We start from the raw sequence: 27,593 nt of genomic DNA on the forward strand, positions 1-27,593 counted from the left end.
AATTCAAATGAAAGCATATTGCATATAATATGTATGTATTATGGTTCATGGAAAAAAATCCATAGAACAAAATATTTCCCTATGAGCATAAAGGGATAAATATCTGGAATAATTCATAACAAACTGACAATAATGGCTCACTCAGTAGGATTAAGGGTGAGTCAAAGGGCTTCTTATTTGTATAAATTTTATTTTTTGCATAAAAATGTATTCAGGTCTCTATAAGAACCAATAAGTGGAAGTTACAAATAAAACTGAGTGAATAGAATTTATATAGCCTTTATACCTGGAAAACTTGTTAAATTACTTTATTATTGGTCCAGAGGGGAAATAGTAAATTGTATTAGAAAATTTATTTAAATGCATATAAGGAAGCATTTTTAGGATTAGAAATGTTTTAAAATGGAATTGGTTGCCTGTTACTGATTTTATTCTCATGGAAAAGGTTGAAACAGTGCTTAAATAACTAGGTTCCAAAGAATTGTTCTATTTAATGGACAAGATTACCTGTAAAATAAATTTCAACTTTATAAGATTATACTTTTTGTTGTTGCTTTTTAACTTATGATATTCTTTATTGTCTTAATTTTTGTCATTTTTATTATGATTATTTCAAGTCAACCTGACATAATTTTAAGAAAATCAGAACAACTGTTTTAGATTTTTAATTTTTAGTTATGGATACATAATAGTTATACATATTCATGAGGTACATGTGATATTTTGATACAAGCATATGCTGTGTAACTGCATGTGTGTGTAACTGAGGTACCCATCACCTCAAGTATTTATAATTTATTTGTGTTAGGAACGTTGCAATTCTACTCTTAGTTATTTTGAAATATACAATAAAATTATTGTTGACTATAGTCACACTATTTTGCTACCAAACGGTAGATCTTACTCCTTCTATCTAACTGTATTTTGTACCCATTAGCCAATCTGTTTCTATCTGCCTCCTCCACACTACCCTTCCCAGCCACTGGTAACCATCATTCTACTCCCTATCTCCATGAATTCTATTTTTTTTTTTTTTATTATCTCCCACATCTGAGTAAGAACATACAGTATGTTTCTTTTTGTGCCTGGCTTATTTCATTTAACACAGTGTCCTCCAGTTCCATCCGTGTTGTTGCAAATTACAAGATGTCACTCTTTTTTATGACTGAATAGTATTCTCTTGTATATATGCACATATTTTCTTCATTCATTCATTGATGGACACTTAGGTTCATTCCCTATCTTGGCTATTGTGAATAGTGCTGCAATAAACAGTGAGATTATGATTCTATGGCTGGATAATGTCTAAATACCCTTACAGGTATAAATTCCAAAATTTTAATTTATAATTTTTTGATTTAGCACCTAAGTCTTTTATCATCCCTTACCCTCATTTTACCTCTATAATCTTACCTCCTTTCATGATTTATTTGTGAAAGCCAGACTTTCCCCAAATGCGAGCTGCATACCACTGGTCATTTAGAAAGTGATTTTTACATGTTACACGAATATGACATTAAATAATACTAAATCACTAAATTATCAAATCACTGAAGGAAAATAATTATTTTCTCTTTCAGTGCTTTTGATTGGGGTCAAAGAGAAGATTTTTAATATTTTTCTGGTGCTTTATATTTTCCCTTTTAAACCGAATGTGAGAAGATTTTAGGCTTTGAACTTTAGTTATTAACTATATATATCTATAGTTTAATAATAGTTTGTTTTTCTTGTATGTGTTTGTAGTCATCTTCTGTTTTTGGTAGTTGTAGCATAAACTATTTTTGCCACCCAATATCCATTATTTGCTGCTTCTTTCCTAAGGAATCTCTTTATTGTTGGTAGTGGCAGTGTACCAGCTAAAACACTGTAAGGCCTAGCCTTCCTTGTACCTAGGTGTGGTCATGTGTCTTTGTCCTGGCCAGTGAGATAAGCAGAAATGCCATAGGTGACACCTGGTAAAAATGCTCACAGGACGCTGCTTAATCTAGGACATGTACACTTTCTTCCCTAGGCCCATTTTTCCTTCCTGCCTGTCATATAGATGAGATGGCTGGAGCAACAACAGCTGAATTGGATAATGAGGCAATCTTGAGGAAAAAAAAGACTCATGCTAAGAATGACAGAGCAGAAAAGTAGAAGGATATTTGTCCCTAGTGGCCATGATGTTGCCATTTCTAAGGTTGGACTGTCTCTCTCTGGACTACTTTTCTGTGAGAAATATATCTGTTAAAGCCATTGTCACTTTAGGTGGAGTATATAAACGGACACAATCCTAACCGAAATGGCAAATGTTATTGGTTTTCCCATGTTAGTGATACAAAATTTAGTTCTAAAATCAATCTATGTCATTGGTATGCCATTAAGGCCCATTGGATCTGATCTGCATTTGAAATTTTTAAAAACGGCTTTCACTATTTGTAAGGACTGATACTTTATTATTTCTTCAAAGCCTTCCAAAGAACAAAGAGAAAATTTACTATTACTTTAAACAAAAAAATTAAATCTTGCAATTACTATATAGGCCCATTAAACTCTTTTGAAAATCCAAGATACATAATGAGTTCTTACAGTGATCTTAATATTATTATTTTTTACATCTTGGAACATTGTGCTAGTACATGATCTTAGGAATTATTTCATCATTGCTCATCAATTATTAACAATTAGGCTAAGCAGACTAAAATAATAAGACATAAGAATCATGGAATTCCCTAAATTTGAGGCTGAAGAATAATATATTATTAATTCTTCAGCTTTCTAATTATACTGCCCAAAGTATTTTATATCATCTTTTAAGAATAGTATAAGAGGAGATGGAAGACACCATCTTTGTGGTCTGCTTTTAGCTTCCATTAAAAACAGTGAAGAATTTCAGAGTTTATATTTTCTGCCCAAAATGATAAAAGAAAGAGATAGATAAATCTGGTTCAAAATTTAAGATGAATCAAAGCATACATGCAAAGAGGCGGAGAGCAGCATTCTACTTTTGAGTGATGATGTTGAAATTAATCATATGTGCAAAATTTGAGATGATTTTTCGGAGGGTGATATTCTGCATGAATTTTCTCCAAGAAAAGGTGAGTGAACAATACATTTCTAGGAGCACAAAAGAAAATGTGGTGTTTTCATTCAGTTTGTCATTCAGTCAGGAAGGATTCGATCCAGTCCACCAATATTTTGTGATGGGACTCACACAAAGTGTGTGACAGTGCTATTTCATCCTTTACATTGCCTGTGCTCCAGCATTTACTTGACCCAGTGAGGTTTGCTATGGTTAACTTCTTATGAAATTTTAAATAAGCTTTTCATTATCTCTTTATTGTTCCATAAATTATTTATAAAATGCCTTAAAAATATATATTTTAAAAAAGGACCCGTTGGACTCAGATGATAAATGACGACGATGATATTTTCTGGTATGTATGTTGGGGGTTAATTGAAAATAGGGAGCTAATTAGATGATAAATATACAGTGAATGATAGTACCAGTGAATAAAAATGCTAGAATATAGCAAAATATCACAAAAAGAGGTTACATATATAGTTGGGGAAACACATCACATCAAAACCTTTTCTTATTATTTTAACTTTGACTTGCACATGATGTCATTGTATACATGTTGATATTATTCCTGCATTGAGAATTCCTTACTGTAGGGAGTTGTTATTTAATGGATATGGAGTTTCAGTTTGGAAATATAAAGTTCTGGAGATGGAGGGTGGTGATGTTTGCCCAACAGTAAAAATGTACTTAATGCCACAAAATTGTACACTTGAAAGTAATTAAAATAGTTAATTTTGTATTATTTATATTCTATCCAATTATGAATATTTAAAATTCTTAATAATTTTTAAAATAAACTTAAAAAAATTCTTGCCTTCTCTGACAATCATGTATATTAATCAACTTAAAACTTAAATTGGTTTCTATAAAATGCTTTCATTAAAGATTTGTCTCATTCATGCCTTTATTTTAGGTGTTCTCCACATTTTTAGACAGAGTTACTATACTATATGGATTATTATACTATACAGATATGCTCATATAATAAAGCAAATGCTTGCATAGAGAATCCCAAATCACTCACTTTGACACTTGTATACAATGGAGGCTACATTAATTTGAGCACACTATATTATACTGTTTTCAATTAATATCTATGAAAAGTCTAATTAAACTAGAAAATGATGAAGTGCCCTAATTCATTTAGTTCTTTTGGAGCTACTGTCTTGCACAATGTGAGGGTCATAGGAGACCAATACATTCACGTGGCTGAGATGAATTTGTTTTGCTGAGTAGCTTCTCTTGTTCTTCTCTCATTTCTGAATCAAGCTGCATGTCACGAGACTCTGAGATCTTATACTTGAATATTCAGTATCCAAGACCCCTTAGAGTCCACACTTTGCATCTGCCCCTTACTTGTCTGGCTTCCCACTGGTTTTATTTCATCTCTTGCTATCTGTAGTGCCAGCCACATCAACATTTGGTAATTCTTTATTTTTTAGTTTCTAAAATACAATGGAGGGACCATGCAGTCTACAAGAAGACTCATTCATAAGAATTCAAATAAAAGACAATTTTGATTAAGACCAGAAAACATGAAAACAACAGAACAGAGTGAGAAATAAAATTATGTCTACATCAAAATTACGTTTCTCTTGATCTACTGAGGTGTGTTATGAACAGATTTCCTAACAAACTAATTTTCTTATGCATATTGCGTTATACTAAGATGTATGGAATTTGCATGATAAACTGTGAAACAGGGAAAGTGTTTTGTATGTTCCCTTTGAAAATTTCTCTCCATTTGTATGCTTCATGTTACCATCACATTTTTAAGTAGACTCCAGTTTTTCCTAGGAAATTGAAATGCTTTAGTACTCTATTCATTGCAGGGATTTTCCCGTAATTTTTTTTTAACATTTCCACCAATAGGGTCCTTTCAGAACACCTACAGAGGATATAAAAAATATATTGTAGTGCATTGTGTTGATGTCAACAGAACTGTGTGTTTTCACCCTGGTGTGATGTCAGAACAATGCAGTGCATCTTTCACTGTGCCAACTCATTGGAATAAAAGACCCATTCAGAAAGAAACCCTTGGATGGTCACAGTTTTTAGGAGTTTTTATGCATGGCCACACAAATTTATAACTTTAAACTTTTCTTACAATGCATTATATTTTCTTCCCATTGCAGCTGAGCTTTCATATTGAAAGCGAATATTTTTCTGTATAGCAGCTGAAACATCTATTGATTCTTTGGTTAAAAAAATAAAAAATAAATATACTTTCTAGAATGACTGCATTCCAAGGCCAGGGTTAGCACATTTGATTCATGCTATTTTCTAAAACCCCTAGTGTGAAGATTGACGGCAGAATGTGGATTTCATAAATCCCACCATATGAATTCTGAAACCCCAAAATAAGAGATTAACAGATGCAGATGTGGATGGTGGAGTGGATGCTTTGAAGATGAAATTAAAACATTTTGTATTTGCATGTGTAAAATAAACATAAAGCATTTCATTTTAGGTAGTTGGGGTTTGCTGAGAAAGATAAAGTAAGTACTCTGCTTTAGTTCAGGGATTTGTCTGCCTCTCCTGACTTCATTTTTTTTTGTTGTTAAACTTTCACTTTCTTAATTACAAAAGTTAATTGTGACTATTGAAGAAATTGGAAAATACAAACATAAAGTATAAATTAAACTACCTTGTAACTTCTTTCCTACCCCACTCAGAGATATCCATTGTTCACATACTGGTGTGTATCCTTCCTTGGAGTATGTATGTTGCAAATATGGGTCATACGCAACATATGATATCATAGCCTCATTCTAACTGGTATACCATGAATTTTTTCCTATTTAAGTAAATATTTAAAAGCATCATATTTAATGCCTGTAATGTATTTTATTATAGATGAACTATTTAATATCTTGATTATAACATTTGGGCTATTTTTATTTTTTTAATTGCTATTTAAAATCTTTTTTGATGCTACACCCTGTTTCAGCTGAATCACTGTGTCTTTGCTCCACCCATGCTTCTCCAGCAGATGGGTTGTCGGACTGTTTCTTTTTGTTTGTTTTTTTATTTATTATAAACAAAGCCTGTTGTAATCTTTTTTGGACATATATCTGTGTACGTGTTGAGTATTTATATAGTATAGCTTCCTAGAAGAGTAACAAGATGTGTGACTTTTTAATTTTGATAAATATTTCCAAATTGTTGTTAAAAGGTTGTACCAATTTACACCCTCAACAGCAGTGCAAGTTTCCATTTTTCTGCACTTTCTTTAACATAACAAAATTTTGCCAACCTTATAAGCAGACTATGTTGCTTAATTTATATTGCCATAATAATTTTAAAAACTGATAATCTTTTCAATGTTTATGTCCATTTGTATTTCCATTTCAGTGAATTTTCTCTTTGAATTATGTATATATTTTTCTATTAAGTTGTATCTTTTTAACTGATTTATGGAAACTTTTAACTCTTTGTTTTCTATGTCTGGCAAATGTGTTCTTTCAATCCATCATGTATCTTTCAGTTTTACTTACAGTGCTTTTTTTTTTTTTTTTTTTTTTTTTTTTTTGGCCACAAATGTGTTTTTTTCATTTTTTCACTTTTTAAAATTATTTTTAAAATTTTTTATTTCCATAGGTTTTGGGGGAGCAGGTGGCATTTGGTTACATGAGTAAGTTCTTTAGTGGTGATTTGTGAGATTTTGGTGCACCCATCACGCGAGCAGTATACATTGACCCCAATTTGTAGTCTTTTTTCCCTTACCCCTTCCCACAACTTCCCTCTCCACGCAAGTCCCAAAGTGCATTATATCATTCTTATGCTTTTGCATGGTCATAGCTTAGTTCCCAGGTATGATATTTGATTTTCCATTCCTGAATTACTTCCCTTAGAATAATAGTCTCCAATCCCATCCAGTTTGCTGCAAATGCCATTAACTCATTCCTTTCTATGGCTGAGTAGTGTTCCATGGTGTGTGTGTGTGTGCACGCGCGTGCACACGTGTGCATATGTATCTCACATATATATCATATATATACACATATATATATATCACATCACAGTTTATCCACTCATTGATGCACATTTGTGTTGGTTCCACATTTTTGCAATTGTGAATTGTACTGATATAAATATGTGTGTGCAAGTATCTTTTTCATATAATGACTTCATTTCCTCTAGGTAGATACCCAGTAGTGGGATTGCTGGATCAAATGGTAGTTCTACTTTTAGTTCTTTAAGAAATCTCCACAGTGTTTTCCGTAGTGGCTATACTAGTTTACATTCTCACCAGCAGTGTAGAAGTGTTCCCTTTTCACCACATCCGTGCCAACATCTATTATTTTTTGATTTTTAAAATTATGGCCGTTCTTGCCATATACATATTTTTAATTGTAGTACAAATTCAGTCATTTTCTTCATGAATTCTAGGTCTTATGCCTATGCTGAGAAAGGCCTTCTCCTTTCAAAGATTATAAAAATACTTACATGTGTTTCCTTCTAGGGCTATTATGTTGAGATATTTAATCCCCTTGAATTTTGTTTTTGCTTGATGGTAAGAGGAGGGGATCCAACTTCATGCTGTTTCCAGATAATATTTAGTTGTTTTTAAACCATTTATTTTCCTTTCCATCATTTGCCACTGATTTTAAATATTAATATATTAAAAGGTCATATCTCTGTTTAAATCATATACTGTTTTAATTATTATAGCCTTATAATGTGTTCTGCTATCTAGAAGGAAGAAAATGGCATTACTTCCTCAAGCAAAATTGTTGGGTCAAATTGATTTGGGGTTCTGCGAAGGCTGCACTAATTTACAGTTTCACTAGAAGCATATACAAATGCTTATTTTGCTTCACCTTACTAATACTTGTACATATGTATTTAATATGTTTTACATGTATTTTTTAAAATTTCAAATTTCATAGATAAAAGTGGTAGGTCGTAAGCTTTATTGCACATTTATTACTAGGATAGCTGAGCTCTTCTTGATACTGTCATTACATTTTGCTATTATTTTAAAATATTTTCTATTCAGTTTAATGTGCTCATGTTAGGAGATTTGTGTGTTTTAGAAATGGCTCATACTTGAACTAAGGAGAACACAGTGGTTGACCCAGGACAGGTCAATTCAGAAACCAAAAACTAAGGAGCTCCCTGCCTCTAGGAAACATAGTAGGACAATAGTAGTGTCAAAAGGCAAAATTACAACAAATTTACTTTCATTATCTGAATTGGCTTTTGTTTACAATTTAAAAATCATAAATAAGATTGTAGCGCCTGGTTCTCAGAACCAGAAAAAGTTCAAAGAATTCCCCGGCTGCATTGTGGTCAGACACTTATGGACAGAAAATGGAAGTCACAGGGACAGCTTAATAGGCAACAGCTTGGTGTTTTGCCTAATTTGAATCAGCTGGCTATGTTTGGTTGGCGCTCAGCTACTGTGATCTGTGATTGACTGAGACCAGCTATTAATACGTGTTACTTGAGTAAACTCCTAAGTTAGGGTTTAGTTAATGTACTATGTTAGGTTGCGGTTCATTACTTAAGGACTCAGGACAGGGGCATCCTCAGGCGCAATTTTAATTTAGTTTAACAGTTGCCAACCTTCATTAAGCTTTGTCTTAAAAGCTTTATATTCCCTGGCTTCTGAGATCCTCTCACTACTATGTGGAGGCATTATATCCATCCCCACTTTCTAATGAAAACTGGGGCTCAAGGAGATACACAACTTGTCTAAGGTCGCAGAGCTGGCAAGGTGTCCGGGCCACTTTGTGAATCCAAACGGTGTGAGTTATGAGTCCAAATGTCCCGTGGAAGGGTCTGCTGAGATGTGCCATCCTTTCCCGAGGACTGCCACAGGACCATGCTGAAGGAGCCTGTCCCAGGCTCAGGCCAGCAAAGACAGAAACAGTTGCCTGTCCCCTTAAAAGTCAGGGTCCTAAAGTCTCTGGAAAAGTGGAGATGAGGATGCAGGGTGGGGGCACAGAAACACTGTGGGGACCTCCCTTCTCCACAGTGAGAACCGTCTGGAAGACTTGCATGGTTTATGATGGCAAAATCATGTATTAATGGAAACATTTCTAAGCAACCAGTTCAAAAATGCTCAGAATGGGTTGGAGGCATAGCATAGACTTCTTTTCAAAAGTAAAGACATTTCCAGTTTCTGTAAAAAGTCATCCTTACCTGGAAGGGGTACGTTGTAATTATTTACTCTTTTAAAAATATAGAGTCAGATGCTACTACTTTTTCTGATTAAATTTGTGCTTACTTTTAAGTTGTAGTGTGGCAGATAAGGAGCTGATGCTGGAATTAAAAAGATGTGGTCTGTCTTTTTTTTGTATTAGTGTTATCTTTTATCCATACTTGTCAATTTTGTGAAGTTTAGTTTAGTTAAAATTAGAGAATCTGTAAGTCCACATAGTGCAATTTGACTTTTTGAGGAAAAAAAAAATAGGTGGTGGGTTTTTTGTTTTCTCTTTCTCTCTCTTTTTTTTTTTTTTGGTTTCCACAGTTGGCTAAATTAAGAGGATCAAAAGGTTTAGCCAGGGTTCTGATTAACTCCTTGTTGCTGACTAGTTTGCTGTCTAAAGTAATGGGGTGAGAGGAGGAAAAGCAAATCAATCTAAAACTAAATGCTGGTAAGAAACAAGTCTTGGACTAGTTAACTTGATGGTTGTAGCTTGTACACAGGTCTAAAGTGGGATTTGAAGTGTCTGTGGCCACCTCTATGAAGAATAGTGTTAAAATCATATATCGTTCATTATAACATTGCAGTGCTCACTGCTCACTCGGAGCTGGATTTGTGATATAACATTGTAGAGGAGAGGTTGAAACCAGAGATCATCTAGCCTAAAACCTTATGCCTCTCTTAGTTCCTTCTGTTTGAAAAAATGGCAACATTCCAACAGTTACTTATGCAAAGTTCTAGAAACTACCTTTGACCTTCAGTTCTCACACTCAATAGATACCCCAGCACTGTCAGTTCTGAACCCAAAATGAATCTTGATTCTTAATTTTTTCCATCTTTGCTGCCACCATCTTCGAACTCTTATTTCTTACCAAATTTTTTTCATTAGCCTCCTATCTGGCCTCCCCACTTCTATTTCCCCCCTTAATAATTTATTAACTCAGTATCCTAAATGATATTTTAAAATGTTTTTAAAGCTCTTTCACTTAAAAATTTTTTTATTTTGAAATGATTTTATATTTATAAAAAAGTTACAAAAATAGTACAGAGAATTCTCATATATTCTTCATCCAGCTTCTCCTAATTTTAACATCTTACATATATAACCAATTTTGGAAAGCAGGAAATTAACATTAATGTAATACTATAAACTACAGGTCTTATTCAATTTTCACCAGTTTTTAATGTTTCTGGTCCAGGATACAATCCAGTGACCCACATTACATTTGCTTGTCATATCTCTTTAGTGGCCTTCAATTTGTGACAGATCTTTAGTTTTCCTTTCATAACATTGACATTTGTTAAAAGTACTGGTCAGTTCGTTTATAGAATGCTCCCTAGTTTAGGTTCCTCTGTTGTTTTCTATGACTGGATTGGGTTATGCATTTTTAACAAGAATTACAAAAGTGATGTTGTGTCCTTCTCAGTACATTCTGTCTGGGGCTAAATGCCTTGTTAAAGATATAAATTTGATCATGTTACAAACCTTCAGTGGGTTTCCATTTCTCTGAGGGTAAAAGGTAAACTCTTCTAAGATCCTACATAATTTCCTGTTACTTTAATTCATGCCTTTTGTAAGGGCCAAGACAGTTTAAAATTAAGAGGCTTAATTCTTGTTGAAAATAGAAGGAATTCCCCCACCCCAACCTCTTATTCTTAGAACATTAATTAGAAAACTTGTAATTGTTAACTTCTTTCTCTGTCTCTGTGAAATATAATGTAAATCTTTTTGAAAGCTAAATAAGCCTCTGGCCAGTTTTAGACTCAGGCATATCTTTCTCAAGGACGTAGGAGCCATCTCTTTCAAATGGAATCAAGGAAGATAGTGCCCCTATTTCTCCATTTCTGTGGGAGGGCAGGTGCCTCGCTCCAAGTTGCAAAACTATCTCTTGTCATAAAGAAAAGTTTATTTTTCTGTGGAATAAAGCCAGTAGTTAACACAGATGGTCACCTCAACTACCAAGTAAATTTAGGAAGAGCTATGTGTGACAAATGGTGTTGTCAAGTCCTCTTACTTGAGAACTAGTTATTGTTTATCTTGATGACGAGTATGTACCACATGGTAAGAGGATGAGATGTCTTTTGAACTTTGGAATCTCTTGATGGATTATCTGTGATAGGTATCATATTCTTATTCAATGCTTTTTCAATAATAAGATGACTGACTTTCTCTTCTAGTCTGTAGAGAGGTTTTCTGTGTTAGGAGGAGATTTTGTTTTTAATGATGTTTCCCCAATACTCTTTCCTGTGGACTTACTATGGCTTTCTTTCATGTTTCAAAAAGTACAAAACTGTTGCTTGCTGTATAATCCTCTGCCTGAATTCCTCCACTTTTCTCCACCTCTTCATTTAAGTAGCTCCTTTCAATCTCCAGGACTAAGTTCAGATATAATCTCCCTAAAGACACCTTTCTCAACCACCCTGTCTAAGGAGCCACCCCTTCCAGGGATTCTATCATATTATCCTGTTTCTATCTTGCAGAATATTTAATACAACCTGTAATTATTGTACTTGTTAATTTGTTGATTTCTTTATAGTGTTCTGTCCTCCACTACAATGCAAGCTTTAGCAGGAAGAGACTCCCCTCCAATCTGTCCAATCTCACCCCATCTGTCTTGTTTATGGTTGAAGCCTTCATACCTAGAACAGTGCCTGGCACATAATAGGTGCTTGATGCATATTTGTAGAATGAACAAGTGAAAGATGAGATTGATAAGCAGGTTAGGGTAGTTAAATAATGAAGATGTACGTTTGCTTTTATCCTATTCTTTATCAACTTGTGGAAGTCTCAACAAATGAGTTTTTAGCAGCCTCTGTATTTAACAAACATAAAATAATTATATTGAGGAAATAATACATGAAAAATTCACCTTCATACTTGAACAAAAATAGGCCCAAATGCTTGTTTTGAAAAGGAAAATCTGTGATTTTTTTTTTTAAATCCACTCAAATATTTTAGGAAAGCTTTCATGTTAATTCTGGATACAGCTGGGGCCATTTGAATTGTAGCATTGACTAATTGGCCAGTGTGAACATCAATTAGTCCTGAATAAAGAGCAGGAGATGAATGCCAAGAAGGAGGAAGTGGAGACTCAGATTGTTCAGCAAATCTAGTAGGAATCTGCACATCCTGACAGACGAAGAAGGGACCTTCTGCAAGACCCTTGAGACAGTGGAAGCCTTGAAGTTACACTGATATTTGAAGGAGGTTAACACAGTGCTTCTCAACCTTAAGCATGCAGCATAGTCCTCTGGAAGGCTTATTAACACAGGCTTCTGGGTCTCATCCTAGAAGTTTCTGATTCTGTAGGCCTTGGGCCCCAAGAATTTGCATTTTAACAAGTTCCCAAATGATACCGCTGACATTGGTCCAGGCTCTACACTTTGAGAACCACTGCTTTAAAGCATTGATTGACAGGAAGAACCTGATGGAATTTGTTTATAATAGTCTTTTAAAATTTATTTTATTTAATTATTTAGAGAGAGGGTCTTGCTCTGTCACCCAGCCTGGAGTGCAGTGGCGTAATCATAACTCACTGCAGTCTCAAACTCCTGGGCTGAAGCAATCCTCCCGCCTCAGTCCCCTGGAGTAGCTTGGCCTACCACGGCTAATTTTTAGGTTTTATTTTTATTTTTTAGAGATGGGGGTCTTGCTATATTGCCCAGGCTGGTCTCACACTCCTGGCCTCAAGCTGTCTTTCACTTTGGCTTTGCAGAGTGCTGAGATCAAAGGCATGAGCCACCAAACCCAACCCTATAACAGTCTTTTAAGAGTTGACAATGGCCTGTGTCGCTGCCGGGCCATCTTAACAGCAACTCTTGGTTGGAGGCCGTCCCGCACCTAAGGCAGAAAGATGGTGGCTGCAAAGAAGACAAAAAAGTCGCTGAAGTTATCAATTCTAGGCTCTAACTTGTTATAAAAAGTGAAAAGCACGTGCTGGAGTACAAGCAGACTCTGAAGATGATCAGACAGGGCAAAGTGAAATTGGTTATTCTCTTTACAAAGTGTCCAACTTTGAAGAAATCAGAAATAGAGTACTGTGCAATGTTGATCAAAACTGGTGTCCATCACTACAGTGGCAATAATATTGAACAGGGCACAGCATGAGGAAGATATTACAGAGTAGGCACACTGGCTATCATTGATCCAGGTGATTCTGACATCGTTAGAAGCATGCCAGAACAGACTGATGAAAAATAAACCATGCAAAATTTCCCTTTAATAAAATTTGCCAGAACTTGCTAAAAAAAAAAAAGAGTTGACAATTTTTTTAAATTAAACAAATGTTCCGTTTTTTTAACTGCCAAAGAAAAGGGTCGCTTTTTTCATGCTCCATTTTTAAAGGTCCCGTCTCTGTATCTCAGCTCTCATTTATTGAGCGTGTACTAGTTACCCACATTATTTTATTTAATCTTTAAAATTGCTGGGTAAATCCTTATTTTACCCATGAATTATTATTGTATTTTAGGTGACAGAACCAAGATTTCATATAGCATTTTCAATAACTTGCCTTATATCATGATGTGGAATTTCATTGCTCCCTACAGATCCACTCTGGATTTCTATATGTGAGAGTCTTTAATACGATATTGAAGAAATCTGCTGAAAAGTTTCCCTAGGGGTTTTCCTCCTTAACCAGATCTTATTATATTTTGGTGGGTTAGTGGCCTTTATTCTCAAAACAAATAATTAAAATTCAAGATTCAAAGACAAAATATACTATTTGTTTTTAAGTAATAAACCATGTTTTTCTCTGATTAGATGCATTACTCCTCACTCTGGAATCATAGAATCTTCTGTTAGTAGTTTATTTTTTAAATTTAATTGTATTTTAAGTTCCAGGATACATGTGCAGGACGTGCAGTTTTGTTACATAGGTAAACGTGTGCCATAGTGGTTTGCTGCACCTGTCAACCCATCATAGATATTAAGCATCGCATACATTAGCTATTTATCCTGATGCTCTCCTTGCCCTCCACCACTCCAGTAGTGTATTCTTGCCCTCCCTGTGTCCATGTGTTCTCATTCTTCAGCTCTTACTTATAAGTGAGAACGTGTGGTGTTTGGTTTTCTGTTCCTGTGTTAGTTTGCAGAGGATCATGGCTTCCAGCTCCATCCATGTCCCTGCAGAGGACATGATCTTATCCCTTTTTATGGCTGCATAGTATTCCATTGTGTATATGTACATTTTCTTTATCCAGTCTATCATGAATGGGCATTTGGGTTGATTCCAACTCTTTGCTATGGTGAATAGTGCTGCAGTGAACATATGTGTGCCTGTGTCATTGTAACAGAGTGATTTATACACCTTTGGATATATACCCAGTAATGGGATTGCTGGGTTAAATGGTATTTCTTTGCTCATGAATTCTCTAAGCTTCTAGGTCATGTGATTATTGGCCAGTGGTTCACTGCTGACCAGTGATGTAGCCGCTGCTGCCACAGGGCTCTCTGACTCCAGGATTAGGCCTCTTTTTGCTACAATGCTTCTCAGCCTGAGATGCAACAAATTTTAAGACTAATTGGTAACACCTTGAGGTGTTATACTACTGAAGTAGATATTATTCATCAGCCTGAGGTGAGCCTGATCTAACATAGAAGACTAGTTAAGACAAAAGTCCTAGTGTGAAGTGTTCTGTTACCCAAGAAACATGGTGGCCTTGTTTCCCAAGAAGTATTTTAAAGATAACTCTAGCAAAACACTCATTTTCTACATGAGTCTGAGTAATTTGTCTAAGTGGTAAAACCAAACTGACCTTTTGCTTAATTGCCTACATAATTTAATGAATTCTCTATTGAGAGACATTAAGACCAAACAAGTTCTCCTTAACATCCCAGAAATGCATGGATCACCTTGAAAATCTCTGAAAAATGAATAAAAAGAAGCAAGTGACTGAGTTCATAATTGTTTCCCTCTCTGTAAGCCAAAATTGATGGCCAGGAGGAAGGCATTGAAGCCAGTACATACTGACACTATTTATAAGATCTTGATATTTTAGACTTGTATTGCACCATTCATCCTAGGATCATAAAAATGGTTGTTAAAATTTATACCATATTAGTCTGATTAACCCTGAGAAGGGTAAAAATAAAGGATTGAGGAGAAATATTTATTTCACAAGGGTTGGGACTTTAATATACAGAAAGCTGCATAAATCTGCAGATGTTCTCATTAGATTCAGCTGAACTGCTTCAGAATGCACGATAACATGGATTTACTCTGCCAACTACTAAGAATAACTTTTCTGGTGTAAAAAAATGTTCAAGTTTCAATATTGAAACATAAAATACCCCAGCCCAGGGGATAGATTCTTTTCACATCAATTTCTTCATTGGCTCAAATTTCTCTAGCAGTTAAGTTGCTGCTTTATTATAAGACTTAAACAGAATTTTCTAAATGGTACCCTAATGGTACTCTTCCCAGGTTATAGTACCTGGAATCCTATTTACTGTTAATAGTTAAACATTAACCTTAGATCACTATAATACCATCAGGCAAGTTATTCATATGGTGCTTAATTTACAATCAGGGAGTAGTTTAGGCCATGAGAAAATCTGGTTCATAAAGAGGATGACATTAAGGAATCAAGAGATATATTTCATGAGGTAGTTTTGCTAGTCAATTTCCTTTTTTTTTTCCCTTGAATATATGCTGGTTTTTAGATCTCAGGAAAGTTATTCCTTTGTACTGGCAGGGGAAATCTGTGTTGTCCTACAGTTGGAAGTATTTCAGTAAATCTTATCAGAGAATTTGCTGAGGCCCAGGTTACACCCAGGGTGAAGAATGAGCCTTCCTCTGGCACGAGAATCCTACTGGATCCCCAGAGGCATGGGGATCCCTTTGGTGTCCAACTTTGCAAAGTTCCATCAGCACCAGAATGCTTTCCACTTCCACAGAACCTGGCTGTCAGATCCAGCTGCACCTTTAATTTATCTGTTTCTAGGTCTGAGAAGGCAAGGTGAGGGAAAATGTCTCTTTACAAAGGGAGTCAAGGGGAAATGTGAGAGAGGCTGTGACTAGAACCTCATGTTCTGTTGCCTGCCCCTTAGACAAACCCAACTTCGGTCAATATTCCCTCAATTATATTTGATAAGCCAACCTATTATCCTTAATTAAAATGTTGGCAGGCAGTATTCATGTGAATTTTTGCCAAGGATTTATTATAATCTCCTTGTTTTATGGTTTCCTATTTTGAATAGTGAAAGAATAATTTCATAAACCCTTCTGAAGGAGAGTCTCTTGTAAATGCAAATTTTATCTCCTTCATAATCTTTTTGGATCTCTGTGAATTTGCATGGAACAAAAATACATTGCTCAAGTATGCTGTGTTTTAATTTATTAATAAAAACAAAATAGTTGTGAAAAGCATTTGTAGGAAATTGATTTGAAATAGATGTTACCATGGCATATGCATTAGTCTACAACATTAGGAACAATGAACATGGAAAATCAACATTATTTATAGAATTACCAGCTACCTATTACTGTAGAATCTGAAGTCAGGGATATTATAAATATGTAGAGTCATGTCCTAGCATTTACATTTAACCCTTGGTTGTCCAGTATCTAAGTCATTTTATCTTGTTTCCCTGTTATCCTATATATAAATATATGTGTGTAAACACACACACACACACACCCCTGATCATTGATGTAAAAACAACAGCAACAACAACAAAAACTGGTCACTAATGTATAGAACCCAATTGTGCCTGTAACATAAAAGAACTCAATAAATGTGAGTTCCCTCTTCCCATCCTAAATCCCTTTTCTTACTTCTTGGGCATTTTCCTTTCTCTCCTCACTTTTATCAAAGGATAGGTTGGGAATTTAAAAAAGATGGAACTGGAATAAGCTTATTAGAATGCTTTGCAGCACACTGCACAAGGAAATATTGGCAGATGAGTTTGAACATGGGTAAAATAAGTACGAGAATGATTAGTGCCTCTTCTCATTCCAAGATAGTGTCCTTTATTAGCATGGATGCTGGAGATGCAGCTGCACGGAGAGCATAGTCTGATGTGCCAGAGGTAGGAGATATTCCAGGGAGGGCCAGCCCTTCAATGCATCAGATCAAATGTTCTCAGCCCGAGGAGGCCAATCCCTCAACTCTAAGGTTAAGTCTAAATAACAGCCACTTTCTCTTTCCCACTAAATACTTATTATGAGTCAGGCCCTTGTCATTTGGGGTTTCAAGCCAATGATAATAATCTTTCAGTTTATATCGAATATCGCTGGGACACCAAAGACTGACCAGAGCTCATTCTTTGGTTCTCAATCCCAAGATAGCCTTTATTATATGGTCCAAGACGAGTAACTTCCTAACACTATCACTTGATATCTTCACACAGGAACGTTTGCCTCCTGTGAATTGAATCCTAGAAATAAAATCGTGCAGGTATTAGGGTGACGCATTTACCTGAATCTGGCAGAAGCACTTTTGACACAGCTGACCAATTATGGAACAAGAGGAGGGTAGAGGTTGTGTTCCCTTTTGTCTCTTTTTCAACTATGGAAATTACACTGTGGTAGCAGGATCTCCTTCAAGTCTAGTTTTGATAGACATTCCATCTCCCTTTGCTCATTTTCACTTGCACGTAATCTCAGTTATGTGACACATACCAGAGAAGAGAGTCCTGCTTTTGCCTTTAGGTCTTTTGCAAGTTAACTGAAGAAAAGAATGAATTTTCAGATTGACTGTTATCTCACTAATCATATCTGCCCCCAAGTTAAGCCGTATCTACTTTGCCTTGCTCTGTCTAGACCTGACAGTCTAGACAAGAGTTAATGCTCATTAGCAGGCTGGAGAGGCCCCATGGATCTCCTTTGCCAGATAGTGTGATGTTTTCCTCTTCTGATAGAATTTGGAAAGAGGCTGTGACCACAGGTCAGGGAGGTGGACATGCAACAGGAAGCAGTCCTATTGTCCCCTCACTTGGTAACAATCTCACAGTACAGCAACACATTCAACTCCCAGGATAAAAGCAGGTGTTTTGCTTTAATTAAGACCAACAAAGACTTTTCTGTTCTCAATAGGCTTATATTTTTAGACACTAAGGTAAGGAGGAAGAGAACATTATCCCATTCTGTGCATAAAAATAAAGATTCAGCATGAACTGCATAATTAAGAACTGAAAGGGGGAAATGCAATTCAATTAAAACTGACAGAATAATACACGGAATCAATGGCTTTATTTGGTGCTTAATGATGATACTGTTTTCATTTCATTATACATGAGTCATAACCAGCTTTGCCTTAGTTTAATTGTATTTTTTACAGAGTAAACCAAAGTATGCAATTTGCAGTAGACTCATCAATTAAAAAGAGGCTGATTTAAGATGATCATAAATTGGTCCCTGAGACTGAAACCAAATTTTTTCCCTTCCAATATATTAACTTATTGGAATGATGAGTAATTTTAGGCAGGGGTGGAGAGAGGCATTGGTGGGGGAGGTGAAGATTAGTGAACAATTATTAAAGACTGATTTCCATGAAAAAAAAAATGACAGTATGTTTTCCAGTGGGAAAATGATATGGTGATGTATTTTTGATCCAGTGAGCTGAACAAAACATGATGGGATTTTGGGCTGGAGAAGCAATGTATAAAATGAATCATGATATTGACACAAAATCAAGTGTAACAGGGAGATATCATTTCCATATGTGGCCTTCTAGCTATATGGATTTTAAAACTGAAACATGAGACCCAAGGAAAGCAGAAAGAAGAGGTTAAATTAGAAGTTATGCTACTCGAGTACTTTGTGGAATTAATGGTGGAATATAGAACATGTTGCTGTGAGGAACATTCACTAAACTTCTCAGACGTCCTGCTCTGTGGGGGTAGAGACAATTGCTGGTGTTCCGTGAACCCCGCTGAAAACCCGATGTGAATTAGCAGTGAATGACTATGCAGTCAGGGTCTGAGAGATTGGTCACTGCAAAATGTGTCTGACTTATGTCTTCATTCCATTAGTCCTGTGGATAAAAGTTTCATATTTTTCATGCTTGACTAAATTTCAAATGTACTGTATGAACAGGTAGATGAAGGTACTCTCATTTACCCATGACAACTCTGTGCTTCTCGAAAGCTGATAAGTTTGGGCCAGGGAAATAGTAATTTTCCCTTCCTTGTGGGGTCAAGGGGACCACCCTGTCCTCCCCGGGAGACTTGTGCTGGCCACTCAGAACATAGTGATATAGGCTAGATCTTCCCACAGTAAATACATCCTTCTAACTCATTTCTATTTGTTAGTATTAGTGTAATCTTCTTTCTTACTGGGCCATGCTTCTTTGTGACTCTGCCATGCTGACTATGCCATTGATTCCTGTAGAGTGACCTGGAGTGGACAGAGAAAAGCAAAGCTAACAGGAAAGTATATACTCAGGAGTCTCAAAGCGCACAAATGAACAAAACAAGAAGGCCTGTGCTCTGTAGATAGGGGAGACCATCTTAAATTCATAATAACTCATCTGTAAGAACCATTTTTATATCTTCTTAAATATCTAATATTTTCCTTTTTTTGTTGTTTTTACACATTGAAAATAAAATGTCAGTATGCTGATCCGCAGAAAGGTTTTTAGACACTTCCATAGATTATCCCTTAAATACTTGGCTCATCATTTAATCTGCTAATTATGATCTTCTGATCATAACCAGCTATTTGAGTAAATATGTACATATATATGTATATAAATTATTTTAAGAAGACCATAATTAAATTGATATTACTCCTTCCAGGTTCTGGAATTATTGTTGGCAAATTACATAATTTTTATAGGATGATTAGAAATAAGAACTGTCATTTACAAAGCAGATAAAACTATAAAATTAGAGTAAATAAGACATGTACTATGTATGATTCGTATACTAGTTGTGACAGACAAATACTGACCCATTAAGACTCTCATTCATTACGGCCTGTGAACAGCACAGTGCAATTGCTAGATGGCTACACAGGCTAGGGATGTAGTTAATTGGTATGAAGCCATAAGTTACACTGTCCTTGTTAGGATTCAGACAAATAGCCTTGATCTTGTTGCACTCTGACTTAGCTAGCAGAGCAAGTGAGTCACAGATGGGAGACTACATTTGTTTGGAGTTATAGCATTCATTCATTCTTGTATTAATTCCTACATTCAACAAAAACGTTTCATGCATCTTTTAGGATTCAGACATTATACTAAATGCTACATATTTCTTTTAATAAACACTTTATGGTACTTACTATGTGCCAGGCATTGACTCATTTAATTCTCATAATTATGCTATGAGGTGTGTTTCCCTCATTTTACAGATGAGGAAACTAAGTCACAGAGGTTGAGTAACTTTCCTAAGATTACACAGCTAGTAACTGGCAGAGCTGAGATTAGAACCCAGGCAGGCTGGCTCCAAAGTTCATGTTCTTAACCACAAGACAGACGTAGTCTCTGTCCTCGTGGAATTTACAGTCCAGAGGGAATACAGACAATCAACAGATGAGCAAGAAAGAGACAAAAAATGATGAGCTATGATAAGGCTATAAAAACAATGAGCTGTAACAAGCAAGGTAGTGCAAGATGATGGGTGGCTGCATAGGGTGGTTGGGGAAGTGACATCTACATGGAGGCAGGATTGGTTAGAAGGAGCCAGTCAGGGAGCCCTGAGAGTATCCAGGCCCTTGAATGGATAGGCCTTGAATGTTCAAGAAACTCCACAGAGCTGCAGGGCTACAGCAGGCAATAATGTGCTTTGTTGCCTCAGGAGTGGGTGGGCCAGGCCAGGAGGACTCTGGGCAAAATGCCTGGAAGAAACTTCATGAGGCAGAGAAAATTATTCTCCTGGATTAGATAAAATATTCCTTCAGTATGGGGAGGTTGGGTAAGGATGGGAAATAAATGGAAGGGGAGTAAGAAGGGCAGAGATGTAGGTGGGTTCCAGAGAAAGTCTTAGGGAAGTAGTCAACCTCCAAGAATCCAGAAGATACTGAGATTGGGGCAATCTGTTTCTTATATCCTAGGTTAGATGCCCATGGAAGCAATACCTACCTCTCCCACTAGAGTAACTGGCAGCACATTATATATGGGGTTTTGGATAGTTTCACAGAGACTCTGGTGCCTCAGTACAGTATAGAAACCAAACAGTTCATGGTCCCCGGGAACATACATAGTGGCAAGAACAGCCAGGCTTGAAGGGATAAACAGACAGCAGTAAGGGATGTCTCAGAGGAGACTGTGTGTGGACAAATTGCAAATGCCCTCAGCAATGTCTTACTACTATGAAGGCTTCCCCTGGCCCCAGGAAGTTAGGTTAACCCCAGGAAAAGCAGAGTTGCTATTTGCTGGGGATTAACTGCCTGCTACCTCTGCAGGATAGAGACTCAGAATGGAAAGGGAATAATGGAAAAATAAAGTTGGTCTCTTGCACATGTGCATTTATGGATTGAAGTTCCTACCTGCTTCATGTGGAGATATCTTCCAGGTTTGCTAAAAATTCACCTGCAGCACGTATCCATACCCTGGGTTGATTACAAACTCTAGGATGAAAGCCAAGTCATCTGGAGGCAACATGTGTAAGCCTGTGGGAGAGCTGTCTAACAGAAGGGAGCTCGATTCCTAGAAGTCACTGTTGATTCTGGAACTATCAGTGGGCTGTGATGAGGCTGAGTTTGAAAAAGTATAAGAGAATGTGTTAAGCCCTCTGAGCAGGTAAAAACAGGTCTTAAAAAAAAAGGGTGAACAGGTGAAGGTACCCATAGAGGTTTTAAAAAATTGTTAATTTTTAGTAAATTAAGTTATTGATTTCCAGAATAATACCTAGAAAGGAAGAGTTCGGAAAATGTTTTTTATGGCTTTTAACTTGGATGGTGATTTTTCTGAATGAACTAATACTCTTTCTGGAGAGGAAAGGGCAATACTATTAATAGCGCAGCCACTAGAGAGAGAGTACTCTTCTGTAGTCTCTCTAAGAAATAGCTATTAAGGTTATAGTGAATTGAATCCCCTCAATGGTGCTTGTTCCTAATTTACCAAGATGTACCTCTCCACATGGTGTGCATGCATGAACACACACACACACACACACACAGTGTGTGAGCACACAGGAGAGATACTATGCCTGGAGAGAGATTGGGGAGCAATCTTCACAGCAAGGCCTTGCATGAACACACACACACACACACACATACACACACACACACACATTGTGTGAGCACACAGGAGAGATACTATGCCTGGAGAGAGATTGGGGAGCAATCTTCACAGCAAGGCCTTGCATGAACACACACACACACACACACACACATTGTGTGAGCACACAGGAGAGATACTATGCCTGGAGAGAGATGATTGGAGAACAATCTTCACTTCACCGCAAGGCCTTGCATGAACACACACACACACACACACACACACATTGTGTGAGCACACAGGAGAGATACTATGCCTGGAGAGAGATTGGGGAACAATCTTCACTTCACCACAAGGCCTTGCATGAACACACACACACACACACACACACACACACAGTGTGTGAGCACACAGTAGAGATACTATGCCTGGAGAGAGATTGAGGAACAATCTTCACTTCACTGCAAGGCCAGTGCACAGTCTCAGAGGGAGATGGTTTCTAACACTATCGAAAAAGTAGCTGGGATTACAGGCGTGCGCCACCAGGCCCAGCTAATTTTTGTATCTTCAGTAGAGACGGGGTTTCACCATGTTGGCTAGGATGGTCTCGATCTCCTGACCTCATGACCCGCCCACTTCAGCCTCCCAAAGTGCTGGGATTATAGGCATGAGCTGCCACGTCTGGCCAGGGTCATATAATTTTTTTAGTGAGAGTATTTGAACATTTTTTTTTTTTTTTTACGAGTAGACAAATTTATTTCCAAAAAATACAAAGCACATGTGACAAAACATTAACATCTGTGATCAGAGTATGGGATCTTTTTAATTTCAGAAGTTGGAGGTAATACAGATTTTGGAGTTGATAAGGCTAGAATGTGACCAGGGGCATCAGTGGTTCAGGTGATGTGAAGGAGAAGGTCATTGGAGGTAAGGAGATCAAAGAACCAACAATCCAGGGTTGGGAGGGGTCATCCATGCATGTATGGAAGGCATCGAAGAAGAAGACAGTCATTAAGGTGCAGATGAAGATGACTCAGTCCTAAAAACTCACATAATAATAGCTAATGTTTATTCAGTGCTTATCAAGTACCAGGCACTGCACTATGAGTTGTATATATCATTGTTACATTCATTTTATAGATGAGAACAATGAGGGTTACAAAGGTTGGTAAACTTTCCCAAGCACCACTGCTAGTGAGTGTCAAGTCTGTTAGTTCTCAGACCCAGACAGCCTGGCCCCAGAGCCTGCATTCTTTACCACTTTTCTCTCAGTATCTCTGAGTGATATAACTATGGCAAGGGGACAGAGGGCATAGGGTACAGTGTGAACCTTAAAGAAGTGGGAGGTTTTACAAGGGGAAGAGGAAGAAGTAGTCTTGAACAACTCAGTCTTGGCCTTGAGGCATGAGGAGTGTGAATGACTAATAGTCTCCACTGAAGGTAGCTGCAGATTCTAGACAGCGGTTTCCTCCAGGGGAACACAGGTTCCTCTTAGGGCAAGGAGGTGGAAGGACCCTTCTAAGAAAAGGTGGAGAATATTGAAATACCCCAAGGCCATGCAGGAGGGTGGATGGAGAGACAGGGTGAGGGAGGTAGTCAGATGCAGAGATTACTGGTGCCCTCTGGCAGCAACATTGGTAAACACCATGGAGGCCCTGAGGAGTTCGTTGCTCTACCTCTATTGAGGCAGCAAGTGGTGAAGCAGTGAGCATATTTCTTCCTAGAGCTGCAGTGACAAAGTACCACAAGCTGAGTGGCTTACACAGCAGTAATCTGTTGTCTTACAGTTCTGGAGGTTGGAATTCCAAGATCAAGGTGTTTGCAGGGTTGGCTCCTTCTGAGGGATGTTGCAAGCCTCTCCTTTGGCTTCTCACTGGCATTCCTTGGGGTGTAGAAGCCTCACCCCAATCATGCCTTAATCCTCGCATGACAGTCTTCCTGAGTTTGTGTGTGTGTCTGTGCACAAGTTTACCATTTTTATATGAACCCCAGTCATATTGGATTAGGGCCCACCCTAATGACCCCATCTTAACAACTAATTACATCTGTGAGAACCTTGTTTCCAAATAAGGTTGTGTTCTGAGGTTCTGCAGGGTAGAACCTCAACACTGGAATTTTGGGGAGACAATCCAGACTATATAACTGTGGTATTAGGGGTACTGCTCCCTCCTGGCCACTCACATTCGATTGGGAATCTGTTCTGAGCACCTGAGCATTCAAGACAATTTCTGGGTATAGCAGGGAACATACAAATGAATGAAACAAAATCCCTGGCTTCCAGGGCCTGAGCTTGGGGGAGGTAAAGGGAGTGGCTAAAGTATAACAAACTCAGATGCCTAAAACACAAGTCAGATCTGATTAATGCTGTAAGTGAGATACCATCAGATTATTACATAAATTAAAAAATTAATGAGAAGGAGAGTAGGGCTTCGGATCTAATTTGGTTTATTTTTAAATTTTACAGGTAAGGAATCTTAGTTCTAGAAATCTTAAATGGCCTGCTGCAGGTCTGCCAACTGGAAATCTGCTCTTTCAGTTACACCATGTATATAAACACACACCCAGCCCCATTTTCTATTATGTCAAATGTCTTTGAGATGTATTTTTTAAAAATTATTTTTATATGACTGGTCAGGAAAATGATTACCTAAACTTATGAACATGAAGTAGCAAATAATGTTTAAAAGAAGTCAGAGACATTTCTATCTATGACAGTGGCTGAGCTGTTGACTAAATATTGACTATGAATCTTCAACCACCCACTATCCACAGGTGCCAATCTGCCTACAGCTATACACAATTTATATAATTTGTATTTGATGCCAAAATGCACTGTTAGTTTCTTGCAACCTTAAAAAATAAAACCATTAGCCACTTTGAACTACTGCAGTCTTCTCCTCCAAATGTCCTTCACCTTCTTAAGTGAGGTCAGAGTAGCCTACCTGGGAGAAATGGCTGGGCTCTATGCAAGGCCCTGGATTCTTCACTGCATTGACAAATAAACTTTGACAATTCCAAATTGTAAAACTACAAGGTCGAACTGGGAGCCACGTGACAACTGTGGGAAGCAAAATGTCTGTCCTGAGTTTGCTAGGTGGGTATGGCTGGATTTGGTGGGCACTGTGAAGTGTGGTGTGGAAAGCCTAGGAAAAGAGAAAGAAGGTAAGGGGCAGTTGATCTTCCCCTTTTTTGGTTTATAGTGAGATTTTCCCAAGAAAGTGAAACTATCTTAGAAACATGGCAACAGAGAGTAAGAAGAAGAAATCTGGAATCAATTCAACATTGAATTTCTGATTTACAGTGTACAAATGGAAAATAAAACTGGCTTCATTATGGACAACATTTAGGAAATAAGGCCACCGGGTTCAAGAGGGTCTGGTTCTCAGCATCAGAATTCCAGAGTTTGCTGTAAATTTGACCTGGGCAGTCGCCACTGGGTGTAAGACTGCCCTCTTGTTCCTGGAAGTGAGGTGCAACAGCCAGACAGTGCACCACCGAGTCTCTGATTTGGGAAGGACAAATATACTAGGAAAAAAAAATACCTTGCTTCTTTCCTGGTTCAAAATTTGTGATGAATTATGCACATTTTTACCATAATAATTAAAAAGTTCTTAAAGCTCTTCATCTATTTCTTATCAATTGTCAAATAATAGAGTAGCAAATCCTTATTCTAGCCTTTCCTTCCTTCACTCAAGATGCTTCAGTGCGCGATCATGTCAGTGTCTAAAATGTGTTTAATATGTAGCAGAGATATAATGATGAGGAAGGGAGACATAGTCCTTGTCCTCAGCGTAGAGATGGAGATGGATAGTCATGATATAATCGATATAATCTAGAAATACATAATTCCAAGCTGTAACAAGGTGACTGAGGAAGAATGAAGAGAACTCTGAGAGTACAACCTGTCCTCTGTATCCATGGGCATTGGTTCCAGGACTCCCTGTGGATACTTCAACCCCTCAAGTCATTTACAGCCAGCCTGTATCCACAGCTTCTGCATCTGCAGATACCGACTGTTTACAAAAGGGGAGCTGATTTAGAGTGGATAAACAGGGAAGGCTTCCCTGAGGACACGACATCTGTGCTGAGTGCATAAAGGTGTAGAGGTATTAATAGGCACAGTGTGGAGATGGGAGGTGGAGTGTGAGCAAAGAAGGTTCCGAACAGAGAACAAGTGCAAAGGAGCAAGGCTGGAGTCGGGGGTGGGGTAGGGCGGGAACAGAAGAACTGAAATAAGGTGACTAGAGCAAGTGGGAGAGAGAGGCAAGAGAGGGGGCTGGAGGTGCGAGCATATCAGCCAAGGGCAGTCACCTTTCTGAGGAATGGCAAGCTATGACAATTTTTAAGTGAGGAGCAAAAGATTCAGATGCTAGCATTGTAGGACACTCCCCACAGCTGCAGTGTGGAAGATCAACAGGAGGAAGGCATGAGAGGAGACTGGAGGACCAGGAGAGAGAGGATGTTGCAGAGTAATGATGAAGATAGAGGAAGGGCACTGGGTCAAGAAATATTGAGGAGGTAGAATAGTTTTAGAATCGGCTTTTTCCACCTGACATATTGCGGATCTCTTTTTATTTATTTTTAAATTTTTGCCTGTTTTCATTTTTTATTGGATTGTTACGTTTTCTTTTGCATTTGTATTTTTTAATTTCATTTTAAGTCCCAGGATACATGTATGGGATATGCAGGTGTGTAAAAATATGGAATGCTTCATGAATTTGCGTGTCACCTTTGCACAGGGGCCATGCTAGTCTTCTCTGTATCATTCCAATTTTAGTATATATGTGCTGCTGAAGCGAGCACTGTGGGTCTTTCTCTACGTTTGAAAAATGTTGATCTCCATAATCAGGTCTCTATGATAGTTCCTTGTATGGATTAACTATTACATATTCAGTAATCTCCTGATGGACTTTTTTTTCAATTGCAAATGACTCTGCAAATTGTATCATGTATTAATTGTCTGATTGTTCCCTGAATGGATATTTTATATTAGTTGCCAAACCAACTCTCAGAAACATACTAGTTTATTCTCTCACTAATAGCGCATAAGACTTCCATTGTCTATCCTCTTTTGAACCCCAGTGTATTGTCAGTCATTTTAATTTTAGCTGGCAAATAGGTAAACACAATTCAATATTTTAACTTGCATTCTTCTGATTACTCATGAGACTGGCCATCTTTTCATGTGTTGACTGATCATTTATATTTGTTATTTTGTAGATTATCTATTTCTTTTGCCTAATTATATCTCAGGATATTCTTTTCCCT

At 37.3% G+C, this 27,593-nt stretch overlaps 1 protein-coding gene, 1 non-coding gene and 1 pseudogene across 3 annotated transcripts in view; 1 reads left to right on the forward strand and 2 right to left on the reverse strand.

The window, feature by feature from the left end:
- CDH20 (cadherin 20) overlaps window positions 1-27,593 on the reverse strand; it is a 220,711-nt gene that overhangs the window by 134,562 nt on the left and 58,556 nt on the right. The gene's annotated exons all lie outside the window — the stretch shown is intronic.
- Window positions 723-24,368, forward strand: LOC140708986 (large ribosomal subunit protein eL30 pseudogene; annotated as a pseudogene).
- Window positions 27,020-27,128, reverse strand: LOC119620534 (U6 spliceosomal RNA). Its single transcript, XR_005237017.1, has one exon. It is a non-coding gene; the product is annotated as a U6 spliceosomal RNA (small nuclear RNA).

Source organism: Chlorocebus sabaeus, chromosome 18 (genome assembly GCF_047675955.1).
Source record: "Chlorocebus sabaeus isolate Y175 chromosome 18, mChlSab1.0.hap1, whole genome shotgun sequence".
NCBI lineage: Eukaryota > Metazoa > Chordata > Mammalia > Primates > Cercopithecidae > Chlorocebus > Chlorocebus sabaeus.